This window comes from Pavona decussata, unplaced genomic scaffold (genome assembly GCF_977016875.1).
Source record: "Pavona decussata unplaced genomic scaffold, jaPavDecu1.1 SCAFFOLD_71, whole genome shotgun sequence".
Classification (NCBI taxonomy): domain Eukaryota; kingdom Metazoa; phylum Cnidaria; class Anthozoa; order Scleractinia; family Agariciidae; genus Pavona; species Pavona decussata.
This window is the reverse complement of record NW_028145490.1, coordinates 3,177,501-3,192,663: the sequence shown is the minus strand read 5'-3', so window position 1 is coordinate 3,192,663 and position 15,163 is coordinate 3,177,501. Positions and strand designations below refer to the sequence as shown.

The following is a 15,163-nucleotide window of genomic DNA, read 5'->3' as shown; positions in this document are numbered from 1 at the left end:
TTGCTTTCTTTCGTCAGAATCATGTCCTGTATCGTCTTTTTTATACCTTGAAATTTGACATTTTAGGACTCATGTGAAACTTACCCCGCTTCTCCGTCAAGTGCTCTGAAAAAAAGGAATAAAAATATATACAATGAACATAAACACAATCACTTAATAAAAAAAGTTAATAGTAATAAGATAATGTTCAGTTCATGTCCTGTATCGCCTTTTTAATACCTTGATTAGTTATGTCAGACTGTAAAGAATCAGTGAAGGTTCAAGACCTATATCACATGTACTAAAAGTATATCGAGGAGGTTCCCACGGCTCCCTCATTTTGAGAACTTAAGGCAAAAAAAATCTTTTTGAGAATGACTGTGCTGAAGGTGGGAAGTAGCTCCTGTAACAGTTCATCCAGGGAAGGTAGCATAAACAAAGTAAATACGTGGAAAGTGGCAGACTGATACACTCCATTGAAAAACCGGGCAGGTATAAATCTGTAATCATACCCAATAGCTTTCTGGAAAGTGTTTGAGATATGAGCTTATTTTCATTCTTCTCGTCAGAAAGTAAAAAAGACGCACAATTTTTAAACTATTAATGGATAAAGCAAAAAGATTAGGTTGGTCACAACAGTGTCCAGCACTTTTCACTAATTATATACTTTGACGGGTCAACGCTACTGCTCTTTATCGGTTGATACCACGACAAACGTAACAGCCAAATGCGTAATCGTGGGTTAAAGTAGTTTATTCCATTATTGCGCATATGCCACACATCGACATTCAAAAATTAGCAGTGTGAGGGATGTTTGTCACAAGCACCTTTTTGAAAAGTCTAATTCCCACGAGTCTCCCGTAGCTCAGTGGTAGAACATCCGAACTAGTAATTGGCAGATCGTAAGTTCGACTCCTGATAGGAGCACTCGGATTTCTTCCTTTGAGTATGCCTGTGTCATTCACTGAATAATATACATCATTCTCATTTATTTTCCAGGCTTAAAATATACCATCACATTTATTCCGATACTGACATACCCGCCATGTAAACCCTAGGAGAATGCGGGATGTTTTTATAGGTTTATATTCTAAGTAGTTACGTCAGATTGTAATAAATCAGTAAAAGCTCAAAACACTTATCTCATTGCACTAAAAAAACAGAGACAAATTAGACTCTGAAAGCCCTGCTATCTCGAAATATCACATGAAAGAGAAATCCCTCTGAGTAAGAATGAGGTCAATTAGGTCTGAAGAAATGACAGTTTAAAGTACACCCATGAAAAGTTGCATAAATAAAGTACATGCAAGGATAGAAGGATTTATACGTTAATTGAAATCGACTGAATCTATTGTATGATTCTCACTGATTTCGTTCCCCATCTTATCTGGAAACAGAATACAGAGAGAAAATGTAAATCAAATTCCTTTGACAAAGAGGGAGTTTAGGAAAGGCAGCAGCATTCTTCCCTTTGCCATACCCTTAATGTCCATTTATTGTTATTACTACCAAAATCATTTGTTTATTTTGAATTATTGTCTTGGATATCAGTCAGCTAATGGCCCAGCGTCTTGAAAAAAGATTCGTAGAAATCAGGATTTGAATCTGATTGGCTCATAGCTACTCTTTGATAGTTTTTAGAGCAGAAAAATCGTTCACCGAGTAACAGCTTGCCAAATTGGTCCTAACAATAATAACGTCCGATCTCTTAATAAGTGTTGTTAAATAGTTGTTCGTCATTTTATTTTTAGTTGCTTTCTTTGCTCACTTTAATGTCCCGTATCGTTTTATGCGCTATGAAGTTACGTCAGATTGTCATAAACCAGCAAAGGCTCTTTGTGAGGTGTCCCTGTTTTTTTTTTGTTTTTTTTTTAAAGCATTTAGATCAGTTAAATTCGTTTACTGAATATAAGCTATCCAAATTAGCCGTAGCAGTAGTAATATCCAGTCTTTTAGTGACTATTGTTAATTAGGCGCCGAACATTGCACTTTCTTTGCTCAGTTTGCTGTCATGACTCTTTTTTTGTCTGGGTAGTTACATCAGATTGTTATGAAAGCAGTTAGGGATCAAGATTTATCTCGCCTCTAGTTACAATAAATAAAGTGAACTTCGACAACCTCGCTTTATAACATCTCAAGGGAAGTGGTTTATTAAAAAAAACGAGTTTAAGATAGGCAGCAGGAATGGCTTAAAAACTCCATCTGATAAAAGTAGAAATAAAGTCTTTCAAATGTAAAGCATGATAAATTTGACATTTTAGGACTCATGTGAAACTTACCCCGCTTCTCCCTCCAGTGCTCTGAAAGACAGGAATAAAAATATATAGAATGAACATAAACACAATCACTTAATAAAAAAAATTAATAATAATAAGATAATGTTCAGTTCATGTCCTGTATCGCCTTTTTAATACCTTGATTAGTTATGTCATACTGTAAAGAATCAGTGAAGGTTCAAGACCTATAGCACATGTACTAAAAGTATATCGAGGAGGTTCCCACGGCTCCCTCATTTTGAAAACTTAAGGCAAAAAAAATCTTTTTGAGAATGACTGTGCTGAAGGTGGGAAGTAGCTCCTGTAAAAGTTCATCCAGGGAAGGTAGCATAAACAAAGTAAATACGTGGAAAGTGGCAGACTGATACACTCCATTGAAAAACCGTTAGCAGGTATAAATCTGAAATCATACCCAATAGCTTTCTGGAAAGTGTTTGAGATATGAGCTTATTTTCATTCTTCTCGTCAGAAAGTAAAAAAGACGCACAATTTTTAAACTATTAATGGATAAAGCAAAAAGATTAGGTTGGTCACAACAGTGTCCAGCACTTTTCACTAATTATATACTTTGACGGGTCAACGCTACTGCTCTTTATCGGTTGATACCACGACAAACGTAACAGCCAAATGCGTAATCGTGGGTGAAAGTAGTTTATTCCATTATTGCGCATATGCCACACATTGACATTCAAAAATTAGCAGTGTGAGGGATGTTTGTCACAAGCACCTTTTTGAAAGGTCTAATTCCCACGAGTCGCCCGTAGCTCAGTGGTAGAGCATCCGAACTAGTAATTAGTAGATCTTAAGTTTGACTCCTGATAAGAGCACTCGGATTTCATTCTTTGGAGTATGCCTGTGTCATTCACTGAATAATATACATCATTCTCATTTATTTTCCAGGCTTAAAATATACCATCACATTTATTCCGATACTGACATACCCGCCATGTAAACCCTAGGAGAATGCGGGATGTTTTTATAGGTTTATATTCTAATTAGTTACGTCAGATTGTAATAAATCAGTAAAGTGGACTCAAAACAGTTATCTCATTGCACTAAAAAAAGATAAATTAGACTCTGAAAGCCCCGTTATCTCAAAATATTACATAAAAAAGAAATCCCTTTGAGATAGGCCTTAGGAATGACAGTAAAAAGTACAACCATGAAAAGTTGCATAAATAAAGTACATGCAGGGATTGAAGGATATATACGTTAATTGAAATCGAGTGAATCTATTGTATGATTCTCACTGATTACCTTCCCCATCTTATCTGGAAACAGCAGACAGAGAGAAAATGTAAATCAAATTCTTTTGACAAAGACGGAGTTTAGGAAAGGCAGCAGCATTCTTCCCTTTGCCACACCCTTAATGTCCATTTACTGGTTTTACTACCCAAATCATTTGATTATTTTTAATTATTGTCTTGGATATCAGTCGGCTGATGACTCAGCGTCTTGAAAAAAGATTCGTAGAATCAGGATTTGAATCTGATTGGCTCATAGCTACTCTTCAATAGTTTTTAGAGCAGAAAAATCGTTCACTGAGTAACAGCTTGTCAAATTGGTCCTAACAATAATAACGTCCGATCTCTCAATAAGTGTTGTTAAATAGTTTTTCGTCATTTTACTTTCAGTTGCTTTCTTTGTCATTTTAATGTCCTGTATACGTACCGTTTTATGCGCTAAGAAGTTGCGTCAGATTGTCATAAACCAGCAAAGGCTCTTTGTGGGGTGTCCCTGTTTTTTTTTATTTTTATAGCTTTTAGACCAGTTAAATTCGTTTACTGAATATAAGCTATTCAAATTAGTCGTAGCAATAGTAATATCCAGTCTTTTAGTGACTATTGTTAATTACGCGCCGAACATTACACCTTCTATGGTCAGTTTGCTGTCATGACTTTCTTTTTTGAGTAGTTCCATCAGTTTGTTATGAAAGCAGTTAGGGCTCAAGAATTATCTCGCCTGTAGTTACAATAAATAAAGCGGACCTCGACAACCCCGCTATATTAAAAACTCAAGGAAAACGGTTTGATTAAAAAACGAGTTCAAGATAGGCAGCAGGAATGGCTTAAAAAGTCCATCCGATAAAAGTAGAAATAAACCCTTTTAAGTGCAGAGTATGATAAATATGACATTTTGGGACTCATGTAAAACTTACTCAAATCCTCCAGGAAGTCCTCTGAAAGACAGGAATAAAAATATATGGAGTGAACATAAACGCATATCACTTAATAAAGATAATTAAAAAGTTCAGTTGCTTTGTTTCGTCAGAATCATGTCCTGTGTCGTCTTTTTTATGCGTTGAGTAGTTATGTCAGACTGTGATGATCCAGTGAAGTTTCAAGACCTTTATCACATGCACTAGAAATATATCAAGCAGAGGTTTCCACAGCCCCGTCATTACCAAAACTTAAGGCAAAAACAAATCTCTTTGAGAATGACTGAAGATGGGAAGTAGCTAGTGTAAAAGTTCACGAGGAAAGTGGCAGGCTGATACACTCCATTAAAAAACCGTTGGCAGGTATAAATCTCCAATCATACCTAATAGCTTTCTGGGAAGTGTTTGAAATATGAGCTTATTTTCGTTCTTCTCGTTAGAAAGTAAAAAGGTGTGCAATTTTTAAACTATAAATGGATAAAGCAAAAAGATAAGGTTGGTCACAACAGTGTCCAGCACTTTTCACTAATTATACTTTGACGGATCAACACTACTGCTCTTTATCGGTTGATACCACGACAAACGTGTCAGCCAAATACGTAATCGTGGGTGAAAGTCATTTATTCCATTATTGCGCATATGCCACACATCGACATTTAAATATTAGCAGTGTGAGGGATGTTTGTCACAAGCACTAATTTGAATGTTCTAATTCCCACGAGTCTCCCGTAGCTCAGTGGTAGAGCATCCGAACTAGTAATCGGAAGGTCTTAGGTTCGACTCCCGATAGCAGCCCTCGGATTTCTTTCTTTGGAGTATGCCTGTGTTATTTACTGAATAATATACATCATTCTCATTTATTTTCCAGGCTTAAATTATACCATCACATTTACTCCGATAGAACATGTCCGGCATTCAAAACCTAGCAGAATGCAGGATGATTGTATCGTTTTATATTCTAATTTGTTACGTCATATTGTAATAAATCACAAAAAGCTCAAAACACTTATCTCATTGCACTAGAAATAGACAAATTAGACTATGAAAGCCTCGTTATGCGGAAATATCACGTGAAAAAGAAATCTCTTTGAGTAAGAATGAGGGCAAGATAGGCCTTAGGAATGGCAGTAAAAGGTACATCTATAAAACGTGACACAAATAAGGTACAAGCACGGAGTAGAAGGATATGTACGTTTATTGAAATCGAGAAAATCTATTTTATGATACTTACTGTCTTCCTTTTCCATGTCATCTGGAAACAAAAAACAGAAAAAAACAATGTTAATCAAATCCTTTTGTCAAAGACTGACTTTAGGTAAGGATGCAGCATTTTTTCCTGTGCCACACCCTTAATGTCCATTTATTGGTTTCACGACCAAAATCATTTGATTATTTTATTGTCTTGGATATCAGTCCACTGATGGCCCAGTGTCTTAAAACAAGCAATGAACCGTATTTCTATGAACCGTATTTCCCGCAACGACCCGTCAAACTTCTACTAGTTTCCTTTCCCGCATGCTCAATTAACCTGAGAGATATAGGAAATAGTTTACTAACCTCCTTTTCTTGGTCCGTACTGCGGTTACGTATCCTCGTTTTTTCCCCGTTGATTTATGGCCTACGAGCCTCGCTCCTGGGCCATAAATCAACGGGGGAAAAACTATGTCGGTAACTTACAGAACGGACATAGAAATCGGTTGGTAAGAAATATATAGCCTTACTACTTAAATCGTTCTATTAAACGTTAATTTTGTTTGGGGGATCAGTTGGCTGACGATATTTATTTCATCTTTGTTTGCTTTCTTGGCTCTGTTTTATGTCCTGCATAGTTTTATGCCTTTAAAGTAGTCAGGGCAGATTGTTATGAACCATTTGCGGCTCAATACTTATTTATAGGCCTATACTAAAAAATAATTTAACTAGACTCCGACAGCACCGCTATATTGAAAAGTCAAGGAAAACGGTTTTACAAAAATGAGTTCAAGATAGGAAGCAGGAGTAGTTTTTAAATTCCATCCGTGAAAAGCGAGATATATAACTTTTATCTATGGAAAGTACAATATATAACGGAATATAGAAACTTATGTGAAACTTACCTTCTAACATACTTTCACGCTCTGGAAGAAAGAAATAAAAATATAAAAATGTTTTGAGTAAACACAAACAAAGACGACTTAACGGAAACAGTAAAACCTTCAGTTGCCTTGTTTGGTCAGAATGATGTCCTGTATTGTCTTATTCCCGGAGTAGTTATGACAGACTGTGCTGAACCAGCAAAGGCACAATATAAAAAAAGTAAATCAAGTAGAATCCCACAGCCATGTTATGTCGAAAGCTTAAGAGAAGAAGAAGTCTTGTTAAGAATGACTGTGTTGAAGATGGGAAGTAGCTAGTATAAAAAGTTTATCCATGGAAAGTAGCATAAACAAAGTACAAATGTAGAAAGTATAGATACACTAAATTAAAAATCATTGGCAGGTATATGGCCCTAATAAGACATAGTTCTGTTACATTGCCTACTTAATGAGAGCTCTCGGCTAATTAATTGATTTGTTCTTGACTTTACTCAAACTCAATATTCATTTTTATTCTATGAATCAATTATTACACGTTATTATCTTGAACGAGTTCAAGATAGGCAGCAGGAATGGCTTATAACGCTCATCCAATAAAAGTAGAAATAAAGCCTTTTAAATGCAAAGTATGATAAATTTGACATTTTGGGACTGATGTGAAACTTACCCATCTTCTCTACGCGCTCTGAAAGACAGGAATAAAAATATATATAGTAAACATAAACACATAACATTTAAGGAAGATAATTAAAAAGTTCAGTTGCTTTCTTTCGTCAGAGTCATGTCCTGTATCTTCTTTTTTATACCTTGATTAGTTATGTCAGACTGTGATGAACCAGTGAAGTTTCAAGACCTATAGCACATGTACTAGAAATATATTGTTATGAAAGCAGTTAAAGCTCAAGATTTATCTAGCCTCTAGTTACAATAAATAAAGTGGACCTCGACAACATCTCAAGAGAAATGGTTTATTAAAAAAAAACGACTTTAAGATAGGCAGCAGGAATGGCTTAAAACCTCCATCTGTGATAAAAGTAGAAATAGAGTCTTTCAAATGTAAAGTATGATAAATTTGACATTTTGGGACTCATGTGAAACTTACCCCAAATCTTCTCTACGCTCTCTGAAAGACAGGAATAAAAATATATAAAGTGAACATAAACACATAACATTTAAGGAAGATAATTAAAAAGTTCAGTTGCTTTCTTTCGTCAGGGTCATGTCCTGTATCGTCTTTTTTATACCTTGATTAGTTATGTCAGACTGTGATGAACCAGTGAAGTTTCAAGACCTATAGCACATGTACTAGAATTAATATATCGAGGAGGTTCCCACAGCCCCGTCATTTTGAAAACTTAAGGCAAAAACAAATCTTTTTGAGAATGACTGTGTTAAAGATGGGAAGTACCTACTTTAAAAGTTCATCCAGGGAAGGCAGCATAAACAAAGTAAATACGTGGAAAGTGGCAGACTGTTACACTCCATTGAAAAACCGTTGGCAAGTATAAATCTCTAATCATACCCAATAGCTTTCTGGGAAGCGTTTAAGATATGAGCTAAGTTTCGTTCGTCTCGTTATAATTAGTAAGTAACGAGAAGTGCAATTTTTAAACTATAAATGGATAAAGCAAAAAGATTAGTTTGTTCACAACATTGTCCAGCACTTTTCACTAATTATCTACTTTGACGGGTCAACGCTACTGCTCTTTATCGGTTGATACCATGACTAACGTAACAGCCAAATGCGTAATCGTGGGTGAAAGTCATTTATTTCATTATTGCGCATATGCGACACATCGACATTCAAAAATTAGCAGTGTGAGGGATGTTTGTCAGAAGCACCTGTTTAAAAGGTCTAATTTCGACGAGACGCCCGTAGCTCAGTGGTAGAGCATCCGAACTAGTAATCGGCATGGCTTAGGTTCGCCTCTTGATAGGAGCACTTGGATTTCTTTCTTTGGAGTATGCCTGTGTCATTCACTAAATAATACACATCATTCGTATTTATTTTCCAGGCTTAAAATATACCATCACATTTATTCCCATACTGACATACCCGCCATTTAAACACTAGGAGAATGCAGGATGTTTTTATAGGTTTATATCCTAATTAGTTACGTCAGTTTGTAATAAATCAGTAAAAGCTCAAAACACTTATCTCATTGCACTAAAAAAAACAGAGACAAATTAGACTCTGAAAGCCCTGCTATCTTGAAATATCACATGAAAGAGAAATCCCTTTGAGTAAGAATGAGGTCACTTAGGCCTTAGGAATGACAGTTAAAAGTACACCCATGAAAAGGTGCATAAATAAAAAACATGCAAGGATAGAAGGATTTATACGATAATTGAAATCGAGTGAATCTATTGTATGATTCTCACTGATTTCGTTCCCCATCTTATCTGGAAACAGAATACAGAGAGAAAATGTAAATCAAATTCCTTTGACAAAGAGGGAGTTTAGGAAAGGCAGCAGCATTCTTCCCTTTGCCATACCCTTAATGTCCATTTATTGTTATTACTACCAAAATTATTTGTTTATTTTTAATTATTGTCTTGGATATCAGTCAGCTAATGGCCCAACGTCTTGAAAAAAGATTCGTAGAAATCAGGATTTGAACCTGATTGGCTCATAGCTACTCTTTCATAGTTTTTAGAGCAGAAAAATCGTTCACCGAGTAACAGCTTGTCAAATTGGTCCTAACAATAATAACTTCCGATCTCTTAATAAGTGTTGTTAAATAGCTGTTCGTCATTTTATTTTCAGTTGCTTTCTTTGCTCATTTTAATGTTCTGTATCGTTTTATGCGCTATGAAGTTACGTCAGATTGTCATAAACCAGCAAAGGCTCTTTATGAGGTGTCCCTGTTTTTTTTTTTTTTTTTTTAGGCATTTAGATCAGTTAAATTCGTTTACTGAATATAAGCTATCCAAATTGGTCGTAGCAATAGTAATATCCAGTCTTTTAGTGACTATTGTTAATTAGGCGCCGAACATTACACCTTCTTTTGTCAGTTTGGTGCCATGACTTTTTTTTTGAGTAGTTACATCAGATTGTTATGAAAGCAGTTAGGGCTCAAGATTTATCTCGCCTCTAGTTACAATAAATAAAGTGAACCTCGACAACCTCGCATTATAACATCTCAAGGGAAATGGTTTATTAAAAAAAACGACTTTAAGATAGGCAGCAGGAATGGCTTAAAAAGTCCATCTGATAAAAGTAGAAATAAAGTCTTTCAAATGTAAAGTATGATAAATTTGACATTTTGGGACTCATGTGAAACTTACCCCTTATCTTCTCTACGCTCTCTGAAAGACAGGAATAAAAATATATATAGTGAACATAAACACATAACATTTAAGGAAGATAATTAAAAAGTTCAGTTGCTTTCTTTCGTCAGAGTCATGTCCTGTATCGTCTTTTTTATACCTTGATTAGTTATGTCAGACTGTGATGAACCAGTGAAGTTTCAAGACCTATAGCACATGTACTAGAATTAATATATCGATGGGGCTCCCACAACCCCGTCATTTTGAAAACTTAAGGCAAAAACAAATCTTTTTGAGAATGACTGTGTTGAAGATGGGAAGTACCTACTTTAAAAGTTCATCCAGGGAAGGCAGCATAAACAAAGTAAATACGTGGAAAGTGGCAGACTGTTACACTCCATTGAAAAACCGTTGGCAGGTACAAATCTTAAATCATACCCAATAGCTTTCTGGGGAGCGTTCAAGATATGAGCTAAGTTTCATTCTTCTCGTTATAATTAGAAAGTAAAAAGGCGTGCAATTTTTAAACTATAAATGGATAAAGCAAAAAGATAAGGTTGGTCACAACAGTGTCCAGCACTTTTCACTAATTATCTACTTTGACGGGTCAACGCTACTGCTCTTTATCGGTTGATACCACGACAAACGTAACAGCCAAATGCGTAATCGTGGGTGAAAGTCATTTATTTCATTGTTGCGCATATGCCACACATCGACATTCAAAAATTAGCAGTGTGAGGGATGTTTGTCAGAAGCACCTGTTTCAAAGGTCTAATTTCGAGGAGTCGCCCGTAGCTCAGTGGTAGAGCATCCGAACTAGTAATCGGCATATCTTAGGTTCGACTCCTGATAGGAGCACTTGGATTTCTTTCTTTGGAGTATGCCTGTGTCATTCACTAAATAATAAACATCATTCTTATTTAGTTTCCAGGCTTAAAATATACCATCACATTTATTCCGATACTGGCACACCCGGCATTCAAACCCTAGGAGAATGTTGGATGTTTTTATAGGTTTTTGTTCTAATTAGTTACGTCAGATTGTAATAAATCAGTAAAAGCTCAAAACATTTATCTAATTGCACTAAAAAAAAAACAGAGACAAATTAGACTCTGAAAGCCCTGCTATCTTGAAATATCACATGAAAGAGAAATCCCTTTGAGTAAGAATGAGGTCACTTAGGCCTTAGGAATGACAGTTAAAAGTACACCCATGAAAAGGTGAATGAATAAAAACATGTAAGGATAGAAGGATTTATACGATAATTGAAATCGAGTGAATCTATTGTATGATTCTCACTGATTTCGTTCCCCATCTTATCTGGAAACAGAATACAGAGAAGAAATGTAAATCAAATTCCTTTGACAAAGAGGGAGTTTAGGAAAGGCAGCAGCATTCTTCCCTTTGCCATACCCTTAATGTCCATTTATTGTTATTATTACCAAAATCATTTGTTTATTTTTAATTATTGTCTTGGATATCAGTCAGCTAATGGCCCAGCGTCTTGAAAAAAGATTCGTAGAAATCAGGATTTGAATCTGATTGGCTCATAGCTATTTTTTAATAGTTTTTAGAGAAGAAAAATCGTTCACCGAGTAACAGCTTGTCAAATTGGTCCTAACAATAATAACGTCCGATCTCTAAATAAATGTTGTTAAATAGTTGTTCGACGTCATTTTATTTTCAGTTGCTTTCTTTGCTCATTTTAATATCCGGTATCGTTTTATGCACTATAAAGTTACGTCAGATTGTCATAAACCAGCAAAGGCTCTTTATGAGGTGTCCCTGTTTTTTTTTTTTTTTTTTTTAGGCATTTAGATCAGTTAAATTCGTTTACTGAATATAAGCTATCCAAATTGGTCGTAGCAATAGTAATATCCAGTCTTTTAGTGACTATTGTTAATTAGGCGCCGAACATTACACCTTCTTTTGTCAGTTTGGTGTCATGACTTTTTTTTTTGAGTAGTTACATCAGATTGTTATGAAAGCAGTTAGGGCTCAAGATTTATCTCGCCTCTAGTTACAATAAATAAAGTGGACCTCGACAACCTCGACAGGAATAAAAATATATATAGTGCACATAAACACATAACAGTCAATGAAGATAATTAAAAAGTTCAGTTGCTTTCTTTCGTCAGAATTATGTCCTGTATCGTCTTTTTTATACCTTGAAATTTGACATTTTAGGACTCATGTGAAACTTACCCCGCCACTCCGTCAAGCGCTCTGAAAGACAGGAATAAAAATGTATAGAATGAACATAAACACAATCACTTAATAAAAAAAATAATAATAATAATAAAATAATGTTCAGTTCATGTCCTGTATCGCCTTTTTTAATACCTTGATTAGTTATGTCAGACTGTAAAGAACCAGTGAAGGTTCAGGACCTATATCACTTGTACTAAAAGTATATCGAGGAGGCTCCCAGGGCTCCCTTATTTTGAAAACTTAAGGCAAAAAAAATCTTTTTTAAACTACAATTTTTAAACAATTTTTAAACAATTTTTAAACTATTAATGGATAAAGCAAAAAGATTAGGTTGGTCACAACAGTGTCCAGCACTTTTCACTAATTATATACTTTGACGGGTCAACGCTACTGCTCTTTATCGGTTGATACCACGACAAACGTAACAGCCAAATGCGTAATCGTGGGTGAAAGTAGTTTATTCCATTATTGCGCATATCCCACACATTGACATTCAAAAATTAGCAGTGTGAGGGATGTTTGTCACAAGCACCTTTTTGAAAGGTCTTATTCCCACGAGTCGCCCGTAGCTCAGTGGTAGAGCATCCGAACTAGTAATTGGCAGATCGTAAGTTCGACTCCTGATAGGAGCACTCGGATTTCTTCCTTTGAGTATGCCTGTGTCATTCACTGAATAATATACATCATTCTCATTTATTTTCCAGGCTTAAAATATACCATCACATTTATTCCGATACTGACATACCCGCCATGTAAACCCTAGGAGAATGCGGGATGTTTTTATAGGTTTATATTCTAATTAGTTACGTCAGATTGTAATAAATCAGTAAAAGCTCAAAAGACTTATCTCATTGCACTAAAAAAACAGAGACAAATTAGACTCTAAGCCCTGCTATCTCGAAATATCAAATGAAAGAGAAATCCCTTTGAGTAAGAATGAGGTCAATTAGGCCTGAAGAAATGACAGTTTAAAGTACACCCATGAAAAGTTGCATAAATAAAGTACATGCAAGGATAGAAGGATTTATACGTTAATTGAAATCGACTGAATCTATTGTATGATTCTCACTGATTTCGTTCCCCATCTTATCTGGAAACAGAATACAGAGAGAAAATGTAAATCAAATTCCTTTGACAAAGAGGGAGTTTAGGAAAGGCAGCAGCATTCTTCCCTTTGCCATACCCTTAATGTCCATTTATTGTTATTATTACCAAAATCATTTGTTTATTTTTAATTATTGTCTTGGATATCAGTCAGCTAATGGCCCAGCGTCTTGAAAAAAAGATTCGTAGAAATCAGGATTTGAATCTGATTGGCTCATAGCTACTCTTTAATAGTTTTTAGAGCAGAAAAATCGTTCACCGAGTAACAGCTTGCCAAATTGGTCCTAACAATAATAACGTCCGATCTCTTAATAAGTGTTGTTAAATAGTTGTTCGTCATTTTATTTATAGTTGCTTTCTTTGCTCACTTTAATGTCCCGTATCGTTTTATGCGCTATGAAGTTACGTCAGATTGTCATAAACCAGCAAAGGCTCTTTGTGAGGTGTCCCTGTTTTTTTTTGTTTTTTTTTAAAGCATTTAGATCAGTTAAATTCGTTTACTGAATATAAGCTATCCAAATTAATCGTAGCAATAGTAATATCCAGTCTTTTAGTGACTATTGTTAATTAGACGCCAAACATTACACCTTCTTTTGTCAGTTTGGTGTCATGACTTTTTTTTTTTTGAGTAGTTACATCAGATTGTTATGAAAGCAGTTAGGGCTCAAGATTTATCTCGCCTCTAGTTACAATAAATAAAGTGAACCTCGACAACCTCGCTTTATAACATCTCAAGGGAAATGGTTTATTAAAAAAAAAAACGAGTTTAAGATAGGCAGCAGGAATGGCTTAAAAACTCCATTTGATAACAGTAGAAATAAAGTCTTTCAAATGCAAAGTATGATAAATTTGACATTTTGGGACTCATGTGAAACTTACCCCTTATCTTCTCTTCGTACCCTGAAAGACAGGAATAAAAATATATATAGTGAACATAAACACATAACGTTCAATGAAGATAATTAAAAAGTTCAGTTGCTTTCTTTCGTCAGAATCATGTCCTGTATCGTCTTTTTTATACCTTGATTAGTTATGTCAGACTGTGATGAACCAGTGAAGTTTCAAGACCTATAGCTCATGTACTAGAAATATATCGAGGGTGTTCCCACAGCCCCGTCATTTTGTAAACTTAAGGCAAAAACAAATCTTTTTGAGAATGACTGTGTTGAAGATGGGAAGTACCTACTTTAAAAGTTCATCCAGGGAAGGCAGCATAAACAAAGTAAATACGTGGAAAGTGGCAGACTGTTACACTCCATTGAAAAACCGTTGGCAGGTATAAATCTCTAATCATACCCAATAGCTTTCTGGGAAGTGTTCAAGATATGAGCTAAGTTTCATTCTTCTCGTTATAATTAGAAAGTAAAGAGAAGTGCAATTTTTAAACTATAAATGGATAAAGCAAAAAGATTAGGTTGGTCACGACAGTGTCCAGCACTTTTCACTAATTATGTACTTTGACGGGTCAACGCTACTGCTCTTTATCGGTTGATACCACGACAAATGTGTCAGCCAAATGCGTAATCGTGGGTGAAAGTCATTTATTCCATTATTGCACATATGCCACACATCGACATTCAAAAATTAGCAGTGTGAGGGATGTTTGTCAGAAGCACCTATTTGAATGGTCTAATTCCCACGAGTCTCCCGTAACTCAGTGGTAGAGCATCCGAACTAGTAATCGGCATGTCTTAGGTTCGACTCCTGATAGGAGCACTTGGATTTCTTTCTTTGGAGTATGCCTGTGTCATTCACTGAATAATATACACCATTCTTATTTAGTTTCCAGGCTTAAAATATACCATCACATTTATTCCGATAGAACATAACCGCCATTCAAACCCTAGGAGAATGCGGGATGTTTTTATAGTTTTATATTCTAATTAGCTAGGTCAGATTGTAATAAATCAGTAAAAGCTCAAAACACTTATCTCGTTGCACTAAAAGACAAGACAAATTAGACTCTGAAAGCCCCGCTACCTCGAAATATCACATGAAAAAAAAAAAAAACCCTTTGAGTAAGAATGAGGTCAATTAGGCCTTAAGAATGACAGTAAAAAGTACATCCATGAAAAGTTGCATAAATAAAG

The 15,163-nt window shown here is 35.4% G+C and overlaps 1 long non-coding RNA gene across 1 annotated transcript in view; it reads left to right on the top strand.

Annotated features, from left to right (window-relative positions):
* Window positions 1–205: 205 nt before the first annotated feature.
* Window positions 206–15,163, top strand: part of LOC146477358 (uncharacterized) — a 15,056-nt gene continuing 98 nt past the window's right edge. Inside the window, exons 1-3 of the long non-coding RNA XR_014865439.1 lie at window positions 206–286; window positions 7,798–10,978; window positions 12,959–15,163. The exon at window positions 12,959–15,163 is cut by the window's right edge and continues 98 nt beyond it. This is a non-coding gene — a long non-coding RNA (uncharacterized LOC146477358). The remainder of the gene's footprint in view (window positions 287–7,797; window positions 10,979–12,958) is intronic.